The sequence below is a fragment of the Dromaius novaehollandiae genome, chromosome 2, assembly GCF_036370855.1.
Source record: "Dromaius novaehollandiae isolate bDroNov1 chromosome 2, bDroNov1.hap1, whole genome shotgun sequence".
Taxonomy (NCBI): domain Eukaryota; kingdom Metazoa; phylum Chordata; class Aves; order Casuariiformes; family Dromaiidae; genus Dromaius; species Dromaius novaehollandiae.
Window position 1 is genome coordinate 70,807,112 of NC_088099.1, and position 21,419 is coordinate 70,828,530.

A 21,419-nucleotide genomic window follows, 5' to 3' on the forward strand; every position below is an offset into this window, starting at 1 on the left:
TTGCTGACGTGGCCTCAGTCCTTAGTGGACTGTCTCCAAAAATATTCGTGGTGGGGAAATGACTAAAGTCATTTTTCATATAGGTTCTCCCTTGAGCAAGATGACTGCTAAGCAGTGAAGCTGCATTTGCAGACAGTGACCAAAATTGCTCCTTTCAGGGAGAGCCTGCATGCGATCTTGGTCTTTCTGCTAGCCTGCAGTGGCTTCTGCTTGGGTGTTGTGCTGTGAGCCACAGCACCCAGATGTTCCTCCATGGAGATGTTCCTCGCCTTGCAAGGGTGCCATGACTACACTGTGCTGCGCTGCTGCAGCTGCTGCCATGCTGCACTCTTGCAGTCTCTCTTATTCTGCGATAAACTTGTTAAAACTTGGTTTGTCCTCTCCACTTAACACCACAAAAGGCAGAGATCATGATCTGAAAAATACTGCATGGATGCTTTCCTTTGTCCTGTTTTGGGCAAGTAAACAGAAAGGCAATTTGTACCAAAAATGTACCGGGTTCATTCTTTCTATAAATTTCAATCTGATTATTTAAATGATGCATGGTAATTTGTGATGTGTAGTATTATAAGATAAAGAAAACCTTTGATCTTGCACATTCAGCTTCACATGCTACCACATGTCAGCTGAGCTGTGGTAACTACCCAATTTTGTGTTCTTTGCCTGTGGCAGCTATATAATGGTTCAATTTAGTTGGCCCTCAGAGAAAGCACCTGCAGAGCTTCAGTGTACCAAAGCCTGTCTCACCCCTTACAGGCATGCAAAACAGTGAGTTTCTGAGTTTGGCCACAGTTGACAGTGTACTTGTGCTACTACAGGGTATGCATTTGGGGGGGACATACTGAAAGCCAGCTCAAAGGCTCTCCCCAGATATGAAAGACTGAACACTGCTCACCTACCGGGAGAATGTATTCACCTCCACTGCCCATATAACTACTGGAATGGACCTTTTCTAGTGGTGGCCAGTTTGCACACTCGTGGTCCCTGAGGTGACAGGGTTGAAAGCCCAAGGCTGGAGAGCTGTGGAGGCAACTGGCATGAGCTATAGAATAATGAAGTCTGGCACTGCACACTCTCAATCCATTTCAGGAATGCGAAGATGCACTATTTTTGAAGGCATTTGCTATGGAAATGCACCACACCCTGTCTATGGTGCAAAGAGGGAAGAGAAAAGAGAGAGTGTGAAATACTAGATGAGGGAGTGACAGCAATTAAAGAATTGCAACAGAACCCTTGTGCCTTGGAGAGGCATGGGGGGCATGAAGAGGGCTGAGGAAGGGAAGGAAGGAGGGTTTAAAGGAGATGTATTAAGCTGTATGTAAGAGCTGTGATTCTTAGATTAAGCCAGCAGCTAAAAATTAATATGTTAAATGAAACTCAGCTACCAAGCCACTTGCACGCACTAAAATTTAGCAAAGATTCAGTAAAAATAATGATGAAATAATGCTAGTAATAACAACATGGTGCTTACATGTGACATATGTTCTAGAAAGCCAGCTCTGGTGGTCACAAAGTAGAAAATGGGAAAGTACATCTGTGTGGTCATCTCTTCCCATTTCAAGAAAATGTTTGGTAGAAAATGCAAAACAGATTGACAGATACAATCAGTCACAGAAAGAACTAAAGAAAATCTGGTTCATATAAGAACAGACACATAGACCAGTATTCAATGCATGTTGGGATCTCATGGTAGGATCATGACAACAGCAAGTGCTGTATACTTTGGAATTTGATTTTATTATGAGAACAAGCTCCTTCAGTAAGCAGAACTGATTAGCCCTCTAAAATAATGAAAAGTGAGAGTATTTTAAACTCACTGATGTACTGTATGTTAAATTCACTGTTGTACTACTGTGTTAGACTTCTGTTAATAATTGTGTTCTCCCCAAGATTATGTCTTGTGCTGAACAAAGTAGGAATTGCATTTTAAAATAGAACATTATTTGGAACTGGAAGTGGCAAACTAATTTACAAATTGAATACCATTTTTGAAATATGAAACTTAATAAAACATCTGATTTGCGGAATTAAGTAGCATTCAGAAGAATGTCACCTCTCTCTACCAGCAGAACTTTTAGGACATTGTTTCTTGCAAAGTGGCTTTCTACATGCCAGATTTCATCTGGGAAGTTATATATTCTGCAGGATTTAAAGATGGATTGTGAGGAAAAAAAGCCCTGTGTTAAAGGCAGCGATCTAGTTGATATACATAGGGATGAGGAAGGTGCATAACTATTCCTATTCCATTCATTTGGTGAGAAAATATATTAGACCTAGCTTCAGACTTGTGCTCAGTCTCTGCCCTTTCTTGGAGCACAGATGGGAGCTTTGGGTCTCCGCATCCCACATGCCTGGAAAGGGCTAGTTCTAGATAGGCCACCTCTTTTGACATGCTGGTTGTTTTGACTCATAGGCTGACACACCTAACACTCCCTGTGCATCACGTAGTTCTGGATGTCATTTGAGATGATGCAGCTATCCTGTGTTGCAATGATGACCTTTTACTTTCACACTGTCAAGGCTTTGAGGCCAGTGTTGACCAAACTATTCCCAGTCCAGGAAGTAGTATATCCATGCTAACCGAGAGGAAAAGGCATGTAGCCAGGGTGCAGAACTACACTTATGCTCTGTTGCTCTAATGCCCAAGCCAGAACATCCCATGCATGGTGCCTATGCTGCTTATAGCTTACATCTCTGTTCCCCCTATAGACTGAACATAAGTAGTTCAGTTAATTAACTTAATTAATTATAAAAAGCAGAGAAGCATTGCATTCAGTCAGAAGGAAAGAAGGAAAAAGAATGAAGGCTGTGAGACCTTCAAGAGCTTAGACTGGTGGCCCATGGGATTGCGTGGGTTTCCAGAGGAGGGGCCCTTGGATAGTTTCTGAGTTTACTGAAGCCTTTGAAAAGCTGCCTTGACCATACTGGAGTAATTAATGGGACTTGGCATTTCTGTCTATACTTAACTGCAGATTTATGCATAGTAAACTCACCACTGTCCAAATGTACCTGTAGGGCCTCAGTTTAAGCCTTTGAAGTCAATATCAGTTTTTCTACTGAAGTGAATGAGAGGTGGATCATGCCCTTAAACAAATACTTCTGGAAAGCCCACCATGCATATGGAGAAATATTTTCTTGCTAAGCTGACATTTTAAAATTAAATAAGTTTTGGCTCCAGGCCCTAAAGGAAATGGGACAACTTTCATTTTACTTATTATTTTTTAATGATGTAAAATTTTTTAAAGCTTCTTTTTATTATAAAGTGACTATGAATGGTTTTTTCAGACTTTTCTAAACAACCCACCCCAGCACCAAAAATACCCCAGACCCACTGATGGATGAGAAAGCATCAGAAATTATTGCTCTAAAATGTTTTTGAAAGGTATACGTTCAGAAAGTGAGGAATAAATGGAAACTCCTTTGCAATCACAATAACTTTTTTGCACTGTATGCCAGTCTGTGGGTGTTTGCATGTGTCAGAGCTTGTCAGATAGCTATTGGGATTATATTTTCCATCTATGCTTATGAATCACTCAGAAATGGATCCAGGTTTCTGCTATTGCTTTGTTATTTGTAAGCATAAATTGAATAATTTGGGTGATTAATTTTCAGACTACAGGATATCCATAAACCAATTGCTATACTGTGTCACTATTGGCTGCTCACATCAAGTGATTGATTAACTATATTACAGTGTAAGCTTTCAGCTTCCTCTTTGGAGAACGAAGACTTTCAAAAAGTCTGAATAATGAATATCAAATTAAGCCACTTCAGAATTTAATAATAGTTAAAGAATCTGACTTTCAATTCCTGTTGTTAGTCTTCATCTTGATGTAAGGAAGTAAGTGTTGCTAAGTTTTTGTAATGTGAATAGACTTTTGTTCATGTGAATTGTGCTACTGAATCAAAAAAAATCACTTCTGAGGAACTACTCACTATAACTCAAGCAGGACTCCTGTGAGTTTAGCACATAATGGTCAGAAGTCATTTTTTGGTACAATTTAGTTAATAAGTTATCTTGGATGTAGAATGAGAACCTCTGGAAGAACATGGGTGTTCCTCCTGCTATTATTCTGTTATAAGCAATTGTTGCTTGCCCAATAATACTATAACCAAATGGCACTATTAAAATATTTGGGCAATAGATACCAAAGGACCTTTGGAGTAGGTTCGTCTTTGCATGCCCGGCCTTTATGTATTGTTAACACCTGGGTGATGCCTGAGGCATGCCAGCCAATAATTATGTACCTTCATATTTCTTTCCTGACAGTCTGTCATCATTAGTTTTAACTATGAGTTAAAGAAAGATTCTTTATGTCTACCCATTCTCCCTGTCCCAAATTCTACAGTATCTTTTGAAAATCATATTTATTTCACCAGTAGATTACATAATGGGGTTTGTTACAACTCTTTTGCATACAAAAGAAAAATAACACAACACTGTATCCGTGACAGCTGCAGAACAGATTATCTGAGCAAATGTATTGCAGAAAGTCATTTGTAATTAAAATCTTTTAAACTAAATTCATAATGACCATTACATCAGTTATTTTGATCTTACTTTAAAACAGGACCATCATGGTTTGCACCTCAGCTAAAGGCAATAACATATCTTGAAACAGAGTTTACATGCAATTTATGTGTGGTCATATCAGCAGTGGGCCTTCTGTGGGAAGCAAGGAGGTATGGTGACACCCATGTGTCAGTACTGCATGAAAGGTGGGTCAGATGAGGGATTTTCAATCATCACATGAAACTCTAGAGTTGAAGGTCAGAAGGAATCATTAGATCATCTAGTCTGACCTCTTGTATAATGTGAGTGTCAACCATTCATCTCTGTAATGAGCTTAATCATTTGCTATTAATTGGTGCATATGTTGCATTTGACTTATGCAGAAAAAAATCCAATCTTTTTTCTGAAAGGCATCAAGATGTGAGGAAGCTACATGTTCATTGGTCATTGCTCCAATGATTAATCATACTTTTTCATACATTTTTTCCTGTTTTAATTTCTGTTTGCTTAGCTTTCACTCACTGTTTTTTGTTATGCCTTTCCTGATTTATTAAAATTAAAACATGGTCACTATTTTCTTACTATGTAGATATTTTGTATGTTGTAAGCAAACCAGCTCTCACTATTATTTTTGAAAAGCTGAGCAGATTCCTTGATTCTATCCATGCAAGACATTTTTTTGCGCTCTTAGATAATTGGGGTGACACTTCTTGTGCACCTTCAACATCTTGCTTAAAACAAGAACATCAAAGTTGGAGGAAGTGTTCCAGTACTAGTCTCACCAGTGCTACAGAGGGTAGCTAAAATCACCATGGCTCCTCCCCATTTATTGCTCTTTGTTCATATATCTGAGGATCATCAAAGCCTCTTTTGCTAGGTCATCATATGGAAACTTACCTTCACACATTCATGCACTTAGATGCCTTTACAGTATTTTTTTCCCTCTGGATACAATTCCCTGGTCTGTGGCTATGGATTCCTTTTTCCTAGATGTATGACTTTGCAAATGGCTGCATAGCTGATTACATCTAGAATTTAGCAGTGGATCTAGGGCGCCCTCTTCTCAACAACATTTGCCATTCTGCCAGGATCTGTGACAGATAAAGATCTGATTAAAATGCTTAGCATCAAGCTAAATACTGAGCCCACTAGAAATATCCTCAGCTGTAGTTGATTCCCAATTTTTTGAAATCTGTCTGTGAGCCATTATCCTCAAAGAATGAAATCAGATTTTTTGACAAGATGTACTTTCTAATATACTCTGATGACTGGCGACAGTGTTATTATTCTTATCCTTTAATTCTTTGTGACCTGAACTGTACATGACTTTTTCATTAATCTATCCTGGATTAATACCCGGATTCCTGATCTCTAGTTACACAGGGCTGTATGCTTGCCCTTCTACCAAGAACTGTCACAAAACTAATGCTCTCAAGGCATTGGAAATCTTTCTGCTATTGTAAGATGCAATGGAGATGAGTATCAGCAAGCAAGGAATTTCAACTAACTCTCAAAATTCTTGGCTGAAATTTTTTTGAATCTTCTGTTTTTAAGATATTTCTCTCTTGTGGGTGTTGTTCAACATCCTTCTTAATTACTAATGGACTGCAAAGTACTGCATTGTCCTGCAGTCTAATGCATCATCTTTTTTATTTTCCCAGTAGCTGCTTTTCTCAGTGACAAGGTCTTAGCTCTGGTCTAGGTACAAGAGCTGGTGACTGTAGTGAGCACTGCTCATTTGTTTCCATTCTGATTCACAAATACTGTGGGAACAGTCTGTCCCCTGACCAGCAGGTGTAACTGTCATTGACTTCAGAAGAACTTGTGGTAAAAGCAGTAAATGCGGAAAGAGTTGTAGAGGGGGATGCTACCCTTTATTTGATGAGTTGGCTGAATAAACGAGATCTCCACAAAACCTACTTCATTCTGATGGGACTTGCACGTATAGCCTGAACACAGCAGTCATTTCTTAAACATGTATTTTCTGAATGACTATATGTTGAGACATCACTGGTATGTGTATTATACTAGAGCCACTATAATCAGTGTCTTTCAGAAAGCTAGTCATGCACTACTTGGTCTTAATATTAATCTAACACAATTAAATGCGGTTCCTAAAATTAGATCTATACATGAGTTCAATGCGAAAAGAAAGATAGACTCAGTAATTATTACTGAAAACAGTCTGTAGCACATTCGGGAATGAACAGAGTAGTACAAGTTCATAGAAAAGTATTTTGTAGTACTACTTGTAATGTTTTTGTAATTTCTTTATAAGTCTAGAAGCATGCATGTTTTTCAAATGTCAGGTTATTTAGAAACAATTATGTCCAACTATTATAAACACTTTTTCTTGAAGTATATAGAAAGCTGTTAAATTAGTGTTTGTTGAAAAAATGATTCAACCAAAATGATAAGAATTAACATGAGTCTAGTTCCTATTTTGAATGCACTGGCAGTTAAAGACCTAGCAAATAGCCCGGAGTTATTCTTTGGAGGAAAGACACTTCACACAAGAATAGAAAAGGATATGAAGAAAACCCATGCAATTAAATGAAAGCCATATGAAAAATAATCTAGGTTAAGGCACCTTTCAAAGAAAGGATATGCTTTCTGGCTCTGAGTAAAACAGCGCTGACTCATCCAGGTTATGAAAAATATTGTACTAAAGCACCCTGTAATAGCAGGGCAACAGTGGTAACCATAGATGTGCACAAATATAAATAGATGAACTTCTGTATGTCCACATGTACAGAATGACAAACAATAGCAATCCTAAACACTACTAATTTCAGTGTACTCCCTGAAAAATATTTTGTCCAAGATGCACTGAAATTGGCTGGGCAACTTTATACTGATTATTTCCTGTACTGACATGTTTCACGAAAAAACACAGGAAATTGTATATATCTTCTTCATGCCTACAGTCAGAAAGGACAAAAGACTCAACTTGCAGCTTGAAAAACCTCAGAAATGTAGAATCAAATGACATTCCATCACCCATTATATACACTTTCTGTGCTGAACGGCCTATATTTGAAACAGCAGGTACTAGAAAATACTGGCATGTTATTTCTTTCTTGATAGATTTCAGAAAAGTTTTATGTAAGTATTTTACATAGGGCGATGAATAAGACTAAAATAGACCCTAATATGGTACCTTCTGGATTAAAAGTAATGTAGATTTGTTTGGATTATTTTTACTCCAGAATAAAATCATCCACTGTCAGTACCTAATATCTAGACATGTAAACAAAAGAGGTGTTTAAAAACGGTTGAACAGAAAATGAAATTTAAGAACACTACATTTCATAATCAAAGACAACTATATAAGTTATAAAGCAGAGTATAAATATGTTAGGAAAGAGAATTAAAAAAGTAAAATAAGTGATCACTATGAATATGAATGACAGAAAATTAATAATTAGAAACTCTTGATGTCATTGAAATATCTTTTGCCAGTTCCTTTAAGGAAAATAGAGAGGTTTGTTACGAGTTATACCAGAGTTTGAAAAAGCATAACAGTGGCCAAAAAATATGAACCCAGCTAATATCAGCCAATCAGTTGGATGTTAATCCTGGACAAAACATGACGATGGCTAAAATACCACTTAAGAAATGGGAATGTGAGGCAGTGACACTTAGTTAACTTCTAGAGACATCAAGGAATATGGTAATATTTTAATATTACCAGAAACAAGGTCGTACATCTAGAATATGACTACATTTGGTCCATGGCACCTTCCTCCCTTGGACAAGAGTTCCTAATACACCTGTAACTAGTCACTCATAAGGAGGGACATAGGGAAGATGTAGGATCCAGTATTTTTTCTGAAATCTAACTTCTAGTTCAGCCAGGACTTTTGGATCTGAAACAAGTAACATTAGGTAATTCGGGGTCTGATGTAAGTAACATGAGATAAAATTGTGTTACTTGCTCTATGCAGGCAGATAGACTAGAAAATCTAAGTGCTATGACAACCAATGTAAACGGTACCTAGCAGCAGCCATCCTTTCTGTTGTAACATTCATAAAATCTCCAGAACGTACCCCATGATAAAGAACATATCAGACTTGAACTTGCTTGTCAACGGCCACAGAACATCTCCCTGACTTTGAAGACAGGCTTTATCACCGATCAAAATCACTTAACTAGGACAAGATACTTTGTACAGAGAGATCTCTGATCTGCCAAGTGACCCATACCACATTAGAAGGTTTGAAAACAAATCCCCATACTCCCCTCTCCTGACCACTGTATGCCCCACCTCATTTGCCTTCCAGACCAGAAACAGCCAGTGGCCCCCCAGTTTGCTCAAATCGCTCATTGTGCCCAAGGAAGTTGTTTTTTTCTGTCCTGCCTGAGGGAGGTCTGCTGGTCTCCTCCTTGTGCCAAATCTTTCCTTCTTCAGCTGGCTTCCTTATGATGTCTCACCCTTCCTGCCCATACTCTGGAAGTGTTTTGTGGTGGGACATGTCCAGGAAGGGTCCAATTCTCCTTCCTCAAGGGGATCCCTAGCAGCCCAGAGACAGCAAGCAGGACAAGCTCAACAGCCTGCTTTCATTCTGCCTGCCCAGCCACAGTCTCTTTAACCAAAACATAATAAAGAGTACTCCCAGAATAAACAGAAAGCAAACTTGTTAAGTGCTTGCACCATTGTTCGCAATGACATTAAGAATTTTTTTAGAATGCTTCTTGGAATAATCCAACATTTAGCACTAATTATTTTGACAGGAATAAGACCCCATTGCTACGTCATGTATATAATATATTTCATAAAATTTTGTTCTGGCTGGCTGGACTTGCTGCATCATGTCTGATTCAGAATCCTGAGAAAAGATATTTCAGAAAGTCATGACTGCAAATGTTTCAGGCATTAAAGTGAAGAGGATGCAAGATAAAAGGTGAAAGTGTCCAGCAGAATCAACCAAATTAAAAAAACAGAGAACAAATATCGTAAGTGAAAATGAATCTAAACAAACAAATAAAAGGTCTCTGCAGCATATAGACTGAGGAAATATTGAAACCATTGTTTTAAAACCATTCATATTTTTTAATGTGAATTATTTTCTACATTGCATTGGCATTTTCTTAATATTCTAAAATATATGTTGAATAGCAATAATACTGACAAAATAGTGAACATTCACTGAAAATAAGACTCTAATTCATAATTGCCATTTTCACCCATAGAAGAAATATGGAGAAAAGTTACCTGAGAAAGATAAATCTATAGGGACTCTATAGGGAGTTTAGTGGAGTAGACTCCAAACCTGGGCACTTTGATGCTATGGGTAGGTCCTAAGGATACTCTCCACTCTTCCTGGCAGGAGTGGCTGCTTTCTGCTGTGCAAACTATGTATTACGTTGGTAGATGCATCCTTCTGCCAGACATGGTACTGTTTGTCAGAGACTCATTATAGTTGTCTTCTCCACAGCAGCTTTAAGGGAAGAGGAACGCTATAACTTCTCTGCCCTGTCCTTCTCTCAAGTTGAAAGGAAGATAAAACTGGATTTTAGATTTTATCATTTTTCTTCTTATGCATCCTGCATTGCACATACAAGAATTGCATTAGATTTCCATATTGCACTTCTGTGATTTATATTCAGTGAAAAACGAAATGTCCTACATGCTTCTGCTGATATGATAAATAGTTGCTGTTGCTTCTTTTTGGATGAGGAAGGGTGGAATTTGATCATTCAACTATCTATTAAAATTTCCCTGATATTCATAATACTAGGAATTCTTTCACTTGCATCCACAGCTGATTTTTACATTCTGAATGGCCAGATAAGACATGCAACTTTTGAATGTAGTAATCAAATATTAAGCACACCTTCATCTGTATTTTGCATAGACACTACCTGAGTTTTAAGAAAAATAGATTCAATGTATGGAAAAACTTATTCATCCCTTTCTGTTTTGGCATGATTCTGAGTTGTGAAGGAAAAAAGTAGTTAAAAAGCTCATCTGTGATTTGAACTTGCAGCCATCCTGCTTGGGCCATGACCTTACCCATGAGCAATGGGCATGTATAGCGGTCTAATTCACTTGACTGTGGCAAGAACGCCCCTCACTGTCGCTGTGAAAACTAATCATCCCCACAGGCAGAGAGAGGGCATTGCTCCATTTAGGCCATGTATTTCTGCCTAGCAAGTGGCTGGATAGGCATTCAATGTATACCAGGACAACACCTGTGCTAAGTGGCATTGGATGTTGGTTCATGGTGTGACACCTCTGAGGTCCTACCTGGCCAAAGGAGGGGAACCCCAATGGCATGAGCGCCAGCCCCTGCTAGGAGGTAAGTTTGTGGCAGGCTGGTGTGGGTGGATGGTGCCTTGTCCTTCACCGCAGCTGGAACAATGGGCACTTTGGGCAACTGCATGTTCACCGTCAAACTGGTGCCAGAAGATGCCTCCTTGCCGCCGCTGTCTGCTCCTAATCAGCCCAACGTCCTGGAGTGTCATTTGAGGCTACAGATTGCACACACCATACTCAGTGTGTGGAGGATAGAGGTTTGCCAAATATCTCTGCTAAAATAACCTCTGTAGTCACTGAAGGAATGGAGGTTGACTGGATGGTTGGCAAATTTAAATAGAAAGGTTAAAAATTATGTTTTGGTCTTAACAAGAAGCTAAGGCTAATGTTAGTGAGTATATAGCATTTAGTAGTAGAAAAGATTAGGTACAGCAAAGGAGTGCATAGACTGGAGGTAGAAAATTAACAGTAATAAAATTAATCATTTTTACTGTGTTGCACCAATGAAGGCAATTGAAAGTTTAATGCAGAAGGGATTCTCTAAAACTTTTAGCTGTTTTTGTGATGTTGGTGTTGCTCACTACATGCATATTGAAAACAATTAAAAACAAAGTCTGAATAATGCCTGTGTCCTGACCTCTGCAGTGTTTATAGGGAGTGTTGCAGATGTTATGAGGCATCAGCCATGGCAGACACTTAACAAACTCATTACAAGTTTAGAATTTTAAACTACAGGAGCAGTGAATCACCCCCTAGAATACCTCTGTCATTTTTCAAGACAGTTCTTAATTGTTTAAATAATGATGGGAAACCATTTTATTTCTAGAGACATAATGTGAGCCTGAGACATATTCTGTGACTATCACACTCTTTTAATTGTCCATTATTATTTCTAATACCAGGGTCTGCTCCAGAACAGCAAATGGGGTCTATTATTCCACTGAAAGAAATGGAATATATTTCAAAATAATGTTAATAGAATTATCCTCAAATAATTCTCGATCCATGAAAATTTCTTTACCATTCTGAAAGCTTGTGAATGTTCTCCTTTTCAATCCATGCTATATTGACTATCAAAGTTTTTAACCGGCATCTTCCTATGACATCTTGCTAACTGATTTGCCTCTCACTAACATAAAACAGCAAATGTACAGCATCTGTAAATGGTCATGAAGACCAAGTAGGTAGAAAAATGATCACTGCAATACTTCATTTCTCAGTACTTTCTCTGTGGATGACAGTCATGTTTGGAGGGGAAGAATGAGTTAAAGGCTTGTCTTTCTGTTAATTCTCGTGGCTCCATCCAGTGTGATAATAATGAACTATGGAATTTAATTGTCCAGAGAAAGACTTTAGCCACTGTCTGGTATGAACCGAATTCTTGCTGCAAAAATAAGTAAGGATTGGATCAATGAGGCAAATTTGGGATTAGGAAAATAATATTGTGCTTGATGGAGCATTAAGATATCTTTAGATTAATCGTGGATTAACACTGTAAAAACTGAATACCTGTTGTTGCTAATCTCTTTGAACTAGACTGAACATTCATGCCAACACTGAACAAAGTTTTCATGTGTGGAATGGGGCAGAAGTTTTCAAATTTTCTTTTACTAAAATGCAGATTGAAAAAAAAATGCTGCCAATGTATTTGTTCCAGCAAAGCTTTCCTCAGGGCTTGGGTAGAATTTCATGTCAAGGGAGGCAGAAGAAAAAAAAGAGTCCAACTCTGAGATAATCGAAGTGAGGGAATGCATCTGGAAAGTGGGCAGGAAGGTAACATTCTGTGCTTTTTACTGGGATAAAATATAGGGGATAGTGTAACGCCATCTGCTTAAACTGAGGTTGTATCCGCCCCTGAATATACTAGGCAAACAAACCTATATTTTGAAATTAATGGATAAATTGGTTTAGTGGAAGCACTGCATGCAAAACTTCATTTTTTTTTTCTGAAAGAGGGGTGAGAACTGAATTCTCTGACTCCTGAATTTTTTGCACTTTTATAGCACAAACACTGCTGATCGAATCACCAAATGACATTTAAAAAGCAGTGGCATTTAAGTAAAACAGTTTCACAATGAGAAATCACAATACATATATCCAGACTTTCTAATAGTACTGGGTCAATACAGTCAATAAAGTTGCTGCATGCAGCAGAAAGAAAGATGCTACAATTGTTCACTTAATAGGTACGTATAGCCTACTGACACAAGCTTTCCTACAGTCTAAACAATAATCATGTCAATTAGATACAACAACAATAATAACACAGCTGAGTTACAACCCATTTTTTGAACAGAGCCTATTTGCAAGAGATTTACTAATTTTGAATAATTTGCATGTTTCAAATATCCATATTATTCTGTTGTTTAAGTAAATTAGAACAAAGATAAGACCAAACTGAATGTACAGCTCTGGAAGCCCTCAGTTCTAACTCTAAGTGATTTATTTATTAAGTAAATCCACTAAACTGAAAGGAAGAAAGATAGGAACATAAAGATACCTCTGTCCTCCCCCCTTTTCCTTGTGACTCTGGATGGTAATCAGCAAGAATTATTAGTACTCTCAAACTCTCTCAGGTTCCTATTCTGTTAGAAGGACTCATTCAAAGTTCCTAATTTCTCCCATTGAATTTTTATGGCCAAAAATGATATCTGGCAGTAACCATGAGGACATAAACTACTATTTGAAAGGACTGGCAACCACAGATGTCAGAGTTAGGAAAGCGGTATGACAAGCCTGGAGGATGGAAATAGGAAGGAAGAAGTGAGATAATATCTTAGTAATAATTTGTAGTTGGAAATCACACACAGCTGTTTGCTTTTTTTTGCTTGTTTGGGTTTTTTTGTTATCTTCCTTATCTTTCTGCCTCATTTTACTAGGAATATTTTTCTTATAAAGTTGACCTACCTTGCCCCATGTACCATACACACCCACCCACCCACCCACACACGCACGCACACCCACACACAAGCATCTTAGAAAAGGTCTTTTTAAAAAGTAAATTATAGAAGCATAGTCTAGCAGTAATAACAGTTGTCACCCACAAACTGTGCATTGACTAAATCCTGGGCACAGAAGCCATCCAGCCCCTAGCCTCATGAGGAAAATGTCCCTGGGCTGCGCTATAGCAGTTTACTCCAGTGCTGCTTATTCCTATGCCTGGAAGCAGCGGAGATGAAAGACTAACCTTAAGACAATAGTGCTTGTCAATAGTAAGGGGCTGAATGAAGTGGGAGACACAGTGCTTACAGTCCCTGCTGGACAGCAGTCAGTACCAAACATCACACTTAAACCGTCACAATTTGACCTGACAATCCTTTTTCAGGAGGACCAGAAATAGAGCTAGCCAGGTTACCTTGCATTTCTAAAGAAGGTCATGTGCAGGTCATTGACAGATGGAAGTGTGTATTAAAGATGTCTAGTATGAGTATAAGCATGAATGTTTCTTGCCTGCATAAATACAAATATTAAGATGCAAAATGGATTGCTACTGCTTAGCTGGAACAGGAACTCACCTAAAAGACCTTTATAAGGAACAAAGAGAGATGTTTGCTCTGTTTGTGTGGAAAAAAAAAATACCAAAAGAAAAAAAGGAGACTTATATAGTCAGCAATATATGTTCTAAAAATGCAATTTCCGGATTAATAACAAAGATGCTGTTCTAGTTCACTAGTTCCTTTAGGACGTGCGCTTTTGACCCATGCAACATATTGCGCCCCATGGCTCTTAGCTGAACTGTGACTTAACTGTGCCTATTTTTTTTTAAATGTGTGATGTCTATTAAAACTAGCTGATGCTTGTACCAGTACCCCAGTGGAAATGAAAGAGATGTCTTGGTGGACTGTCCATTGGTTAAATATTAAAGGATCAAACTTTAATATTTAAGTGTGTATGTAGTATATTATATAAAACAAATTCCCATCTGAATATTTTAAGTTTTCTCTTTAATCTAGGGAAAGCCAGTATTTCCTCCCTCTAACTCTAATTAAACAGATAAAACTATTTCAAGGATATATCTCCTACAAAAAGAGTCAGGTTTTTCTGTGATTATATATATTTTTGCTCCAAGGCACTTATTAATTTGCTTAAAAGTCTGTGCATCATTTCACAGATTGTTTTAGCACTTGTCATCTTATCAGTATATGTCTGAGTAAGGCGCGCTTGAAAAAAATGGAGTGAAAGATTAAGTATTCCAGCATGCTCTACATTATAAATATAACTGTCTTTATTTTATAAATGAGTTACCAAAAAAATGGAGCAACAGAGTAGGGTGAGAGGTGATGGAGCACTGTGAAAGATGGCAAGTCTGGCAGATGCCACCAGGGGAGGGAACTGCAGGTGGTAGCAGGAGAGAGAGAGAGCAGGAAATCTTTTAGCCCTCTGCAGTAGTGATAATCCTCCACTCTGCTATTTTGCAGAGTTTGGCAAGGCCTGTGCCAGGGAGCTGCAACAGTAGGCTGCTTGGCAAGGGCTGTGGGTGGCAGCAGGACTGGCAGCCGTGGCGGCCCCACAGACACAGACTGCAGCCCTGCAGTACCTGAGCAAGAAGGGTGGAGCGGGTCTGGTGACAGCAACCAGGTTGAGCCAACAGTTCAAATCACTCAGGCAAGTCCATAGTGACAAGGCAGGTCCATGTTCATGATCAGGATGGCTGGTCAGAGGTCAAGATCAGGGTCTGGATCATCGAGCTACATGGTCAGGCATGGGCAGGGCTGCAATGCAGCTTGGGCAGGGACCAAAGGTAAGCATCTGACCTTAAATGTATCTCATGTACTAAATGCTCTTAAGTGAAGCAGTGGAGGCTCCCAGCAAGACTTCCCACAGCTCTTTTCCAGGGCGCGACAGATACCATTTGACTGGATGGATGTTTAAATCCTATCGTTGCCTAATCAGTGACCACAAGACAGCTTAAATGCTGGGGCCAACCACAAGATAACAGTGGCTTAGGCCCCTGCCACCACCTGTAACTGGATTCTCAAACTACCTCTGTTTTTGTCCAATGCTTCTCTCACTGACATATCCAGACTACACCTAAGCCAGGACTTGCAAAAAAGTCACGCAGCTACTCTGAGGCAAAGGCTTGAGTTTCACTCTCCTGCATGTCAAGCGGATTCTTTAATTGTGGGTTCTCTGCCATCCTCCCGTCAACATACAATAATTTGTTGACAGTGGAAGAGCTTCAGTGTGAAACCTGGTGGGTTGAAAAGAGTGGTACAGCTCTACAGACAGGTATGTAACTTGACTCTGGCAAATTGGGTCCAGAAACAACATACCTGCATCAGAGCTCCATTTCACTCAAATGAATTAGCCCTGTGTGCTGAGATGGCTGCACAGGTTCTGGCAGCTAACCGCCTTTTCGACTTATTGGTTCCTTTGGAGTCAGATCAGGCATATTTCAGTTATTGCTACACATACACAACTGTCTCTTCCCATTTATGCCCCCAAATAACCAGTATTTGGGTGGAGAGGACTGGCATTTAGGACACTTAGAGTCTAGGCAGAAGCAGATGACTATGCTTAGTCCTATTTCTCTGCTTCTCACTCATGGCTGACTTAGGCAGATCCTTGCTCACCTGATTTCTAATTTTTTTTTCCTTCAGCACTTCATTCTCGCCATTCATTGTCTGGGAAGTTGTCTCCAGGCTGAGAAATCCACAAGGTTACAGGGGGAATAAAAGTTAGCTTTGCAACATGTAAGTACCTTTGAGGATCCGGGCCCAAAGGCTCAATGCTACACCATCAAAGTCAATAGGAGCTTCCCCAAGTTAGAATGGGAAATTGAGGTAAGAATGTGAATATGTTCTTTTATCATTTCTTTTTTATAGTTTCTGTTGATAAAAAGCCTTGGAGTAGCAATTCTTCTTTGGTGCTTCTGCTGTAAAATCAGAGTTCAAAGGGGCTGGTTTGGATCTCTACTATACTCTGACATTTTATCCTTTTTCTTCAGCTGCACAATCATATGAGCAAATTGAGCAATAAAGTGAATTAACAAGAAGTGCTATGAAAATCTTATTAATTTTCCTGTCTGTTTTGCTTACCACTGAAAGTTAGCTAGCTGCAGAATCAGAATTTGTCAGTTTGAGCAAAGAAGGAGAGAAGGCAATTGCACTGTGCAGGCAGAGGTGTAGAGAGGCAGAAAAGGCAAAGTGTATAAAAAAAGGAAGCAGGTGGAAGAAATACAATGTAATAGTAGCTCTTTTCAGCAAAGAAGAAGGATGTTGATCTGAAAAAATCAGGATGAATATTCCTTTGTGATTTTTCCTAATGTAAATGAAATAACTATGTGTGATCTAATATGATGCTAGTTTGCCTAGAGCTAAAGGAGATAAACTCAAGCTATTAATGCAGTCTACTACCCTTTCTATGTACCTGTTTGAATTGCCAGATGATTCATAAAAACGTTCAGAAACTTTTACTATGGGTAATTACAAAATAATTTGTTGTTAGGAAAGTTTCATCCTGGTCTGACACTGGTGGATTAGATAACAGGCATTTAAACCCTGAACTGTAATCTGTCTAATGTAACTGGATGTTCATACTGTCTGTAAAAATGGCTGTACTTCTCTGTATTGCTCTAAGCTCTTGGTCTCAATGCTATCCTATTCCAAGGAGCACTATTCATGGAATATTTTCTGTATTTCTTTTTATCAGGTTTCAAATTGTTGCCTCCCAGGTTTATGGCAGTTCCCTTTACTCTTATATCAAGTTAACAACAATTTTGCCCACTTAACTATAGCAGAATTATACTACTGAGAGGTCAGGGAGTGACAGGGGCTAACAGTGAGACTCATTACTCACTCAGTTTGGTGAAATGGGTTCTGCCTGCAGACAGGTTGTCCCCAAAAGACATTTTGATTAAGCTACTTCTGCAGGTTTTCCTACTCGATTTTTGGAAAATATCTGCTTGAGCAGGTTTTTTTTTCCATGTGTCTGGAAAACAGGAATACCAAATTGCAGATTTTTAAAAAAATTGATTTTTTCACTGAAGAAGCAGATAGACCAGAGAGGAAAAATGGAACTAGAGAGATAATGGAAGGAAACATCAGATGGAAAAGAGAGAAAATGAAGAAAGCAGGAGCATCAGGATGAAGAACAGTAAGGGAGTCAGGGCTAAGAGAATTCATATGGCGTTGAATGGAAGACAGAGTCTCTATAGCTGAGAGAAATAAATGTCCCAAAGCACTAACAGAAGAGGCTTTTAATAGGCAAATTCCTAAAATTTCCTTATGGTCCCATTCAGTAGGACACATTTCCTGGCAATGAAGCAGAGCTGTTCCTTCTTTTTAGGTGTGGGCTAGGTGCTCAGAAAATGTGAGTTAGAAGCAGGGAGCTATCACACTAGAAAGCATGGGAATACACAATCTTGACACTACTGAGTTTTGCCTGACTCCTAGCCAATTATTTTCTACACTGTTCTTCTAGTGGAACAAGTTTCATTGCTAGTGATTGTTTTAAGGACTTAATACACAACATGAGCAATTCTTCCTGTGACAATGCCTAAAATTCCATCTGCTTGGGAGACTATGACTAAATTTGTATGGCGAAAAGTGCCCTAGACTTTTGTGTGAAATCTTGTCTTTTTTAGTTAATAAATGACCAGATTCTTCAAGAAGGGACATTTTTCCAGAAAATAGATGATGACGATACTTGTGTACTTCAGTCCAAACTATACTGTGGACTACACTGCACACAAGTGCTAACAGCAAATATGAAAGAGTGTAGCTCAGCCATGCTATCATCTTTAGGATTACTCTTTTACAAATGCTGAGCTGAGAAAACTTGCATTGTTAGGAGATAGGTCATATAAGAAAGGCTTTGAATAATTATACAGTTCAATACTAGCCCTTCAAGATTTATTAAAAGTACTGTTAACTTTCATCAAGATCATAATCCAACATAATAAAAATGTGGAATTCCTGTTTTGAGATATGGCACATGTTAAAAATATAAGGAACATGTCAAAGGTTTAAATTAAATTCTTTTGGAGAAAAAACATTTTTAAAATGCATTGTCTCAGACATTCAGTTGTGGTGCAAGATCAGTTCTTTGAAATTTTGGGACATATTGCTCTTGCGAAGACAGTGAGACATCAGACTGTAAGTATAAGCCGTGCTTCTTATTTATGAATTGAAGAGCTTCATCCCTTAACTAAATAATATATTATCAATATATTATAAATATTGAACTTTAATTTTGCCTTCCTGAACTTGTGATAACATTTCCAGAAGGAAAAAAGAAGAGAATTTTAATGAGACTTCCCAAGCTTTTCCATCAATAGGAAAAGTATCATTAGCAGATTAATAGCTGGAATGCAGTTGGAAGTTCCCTGTGTCCATCAGTAATTTAACTGGGATCCTTACTAATCTTTAGCAGTTTTAAACTACTATGTAGCCAATAGTACACAGCTAGAATTAGTAAGACCCACGAAGAAATTCCACACTGTGTGATACACATAATAAGCTTACACAGATTTGGCTTAGAATAAGTTGTTAATTGACAGCATATGACTGCCTAAAATCACACAGCTGCTTTGCAAACCATTCAGACAAGCAGTTCTAAATTAATACACATCTAATTCATTATTTATGTAACAAATTATCTCCTTTCACAGTTAACAATAAGGAACAGCATTTCCAAATGGGTCATCACCGTAGCTGGCCATGGACTTACGTGGGATGCCATTTTCAAGGACTGGAGAGAATTGGCAACTGCTTAGAAAACTGAGTTCATATTTGAGCTGGCCCTCATCTCACATCTCAAAAGGCAAGGAACATAAATAAATAAATATTTCTCCAACTGCTTAGCTATATTTATTTTCTGCTACCTCCCTGCCTACAGCAACACGGATGTCCCCAGAGCTCTTGAACCTGTTTATTTCCCATCCGCTACCTGTCCAATTGAAGCAGCACTAATTATCCCAGAAGGCTTTGCTCCTGTCAGTTACAGCAGAAAAAGCACTCAAAGCCTTCTGGAGATGCATCAGGGCCATGGCAGGCAACAGGTTGTGGAGCTCACAGTGAAACACATCTAAAACCTGGAGTCACAGCCTGGAGATCAGGAGGAGCATCCAAGTGGAGGAGCAGTAGTACTCAACAGACTTAATAAGCAGCTACCTCTGAGAGGATCATTATTACAGACATGTGCACTTTTGACCTAATTACAATTAGACTGATTTCTCTTCTACGTATATTGCTGTGTTCCTAGTGTTGCAAACCTAAAAGGAGGTACCCTCCCTAATAATTTGTACCTATCCCTGAAGATTGCTTTCTGCAGGTATGCTCTTTTATTAAGGCCTATTTCCATAGATGATAGGTTTTCCTGTTCTCTGCAGAAAGTCTTCCTAATCTGTAGTTTCGGAGAAGAATCCTGCAATTCGAATGGGAGCAGTTCAGATGTACAGTCACTCCGCGCTACGAAGGACCAGTCTGAGATCTCAGAGGTTGCTGGTGACAACGCACCCCCACTAGCGCTCTGAACAATAAATCAGATAATTTTAGAGGAATAGGCAAAAACATTTTACATAACAGAGAGGAAAAATAAAATAAAATAATAAAAGCCTCCTTCCCATTTAGGTATTCATGGAAATATAAAGGGTACTCCATTTACTCTCTCTGTAGCCACACAGAACCTATATATATCATAGCATGGAGTTCAGGCAAATGGGGCCCATGTGCCAAAGTTCATCCCACCCATGAGCTAAAACGTGAAGAATGAAGAAATCTTTCCATCTTCCCTACTTGACTGCAAGCACAGGGACAGGACGCATACAAAGTGGGTAATAAAACACTCCCACTATAACAATGTTGTATTTTTACCTCTTCTGGGCTTTGGAAAAAAAAAGGGGAAGAGCAGATGCGCTTATTGGGGCAGTCTAACTATGCAGCGACTCTGGGCCTTCGCTCTCAATCTGACAAGAACCAAATATGGAATGAAGTGTGTGACAAATGAGAGGCACAAAAGTATTCATGCAGTAAACTTGCAATGTTCTGGGATTCACTCCCTTCATATAAATAATTCATTCTGCAGCTAGAGACTCTGCTTATGACATGTGTAAGATTGGCACTAAAATATCAGACGGACCATGTGATTGTAGAGCTAGTTGGAAAATGAGAATTCAAGTTCAGGAAAAAAGAGGAAGATTTGGAAATTTGTTTTCATTCTGTGCTGGAACAATCAAGAGCTTTCATAACATTTTCCTTGGTAAAAATCCTACAGAACAGCTATCCTCAGAATAGCAATACCGGAAGCATTCATGTGAGATGAAATCCTTGCTCCACATTGCAATTCTTTCTGTCTGGTATAGACAAGAACTTAGATCTGTGGCTTCCACTTCTCAGCCCAACAGTCACTCAGGGACTAGCTTCTGCTTCTCTCTCTCTCACTTGGATCAGGAATTTAATTTCAAGTCCAAGGGAAAAATGTTGAAATGAAAACACTTCTGGAAGAAGTTTTGGTTGTGATGAATTTTGTATTTCTGAATGGAAAAAAAAAAAAGAATCTTTTGTTTATATTGCCTGTGCAACTCCACATGTGAGTTCAGTGCTCAGTCTAGCTCAAAGAGATTATTAACACTTGGTAACATCTGCTCCTAGGATAAAATTAATAATAAATTTAAGATTTTTTTCTTAGTTGTTGAAGTTGTTGTT

The 21,419-nt window shown here is 38.6% G+C and overlaps 1 long non-coding RNA gene across 1 annotated transcript in view; it reads left to right on the plus strand.

The window, feature by feature from the left end:
* LOC112979590 (uncharacterized) overlaps positions 1–21,419 on the plus strand; it is a 52,864-nt gene that overhangs the window by 23,651 nt on the left and 7,794 nt on the right. Inside the window, exons 6-7 of the long non-coding RNA XR_003258215.2 lie at positions 16,374–16,556; positions 19,385–19,536. This is a non-coding gene — a long non-coding RNA (uncharacterized LOC112979590). The remainder of the gene's footprint in view (positions 1–16,373; positions 16,557–19,384; positions 19,537–21,419) is intronic.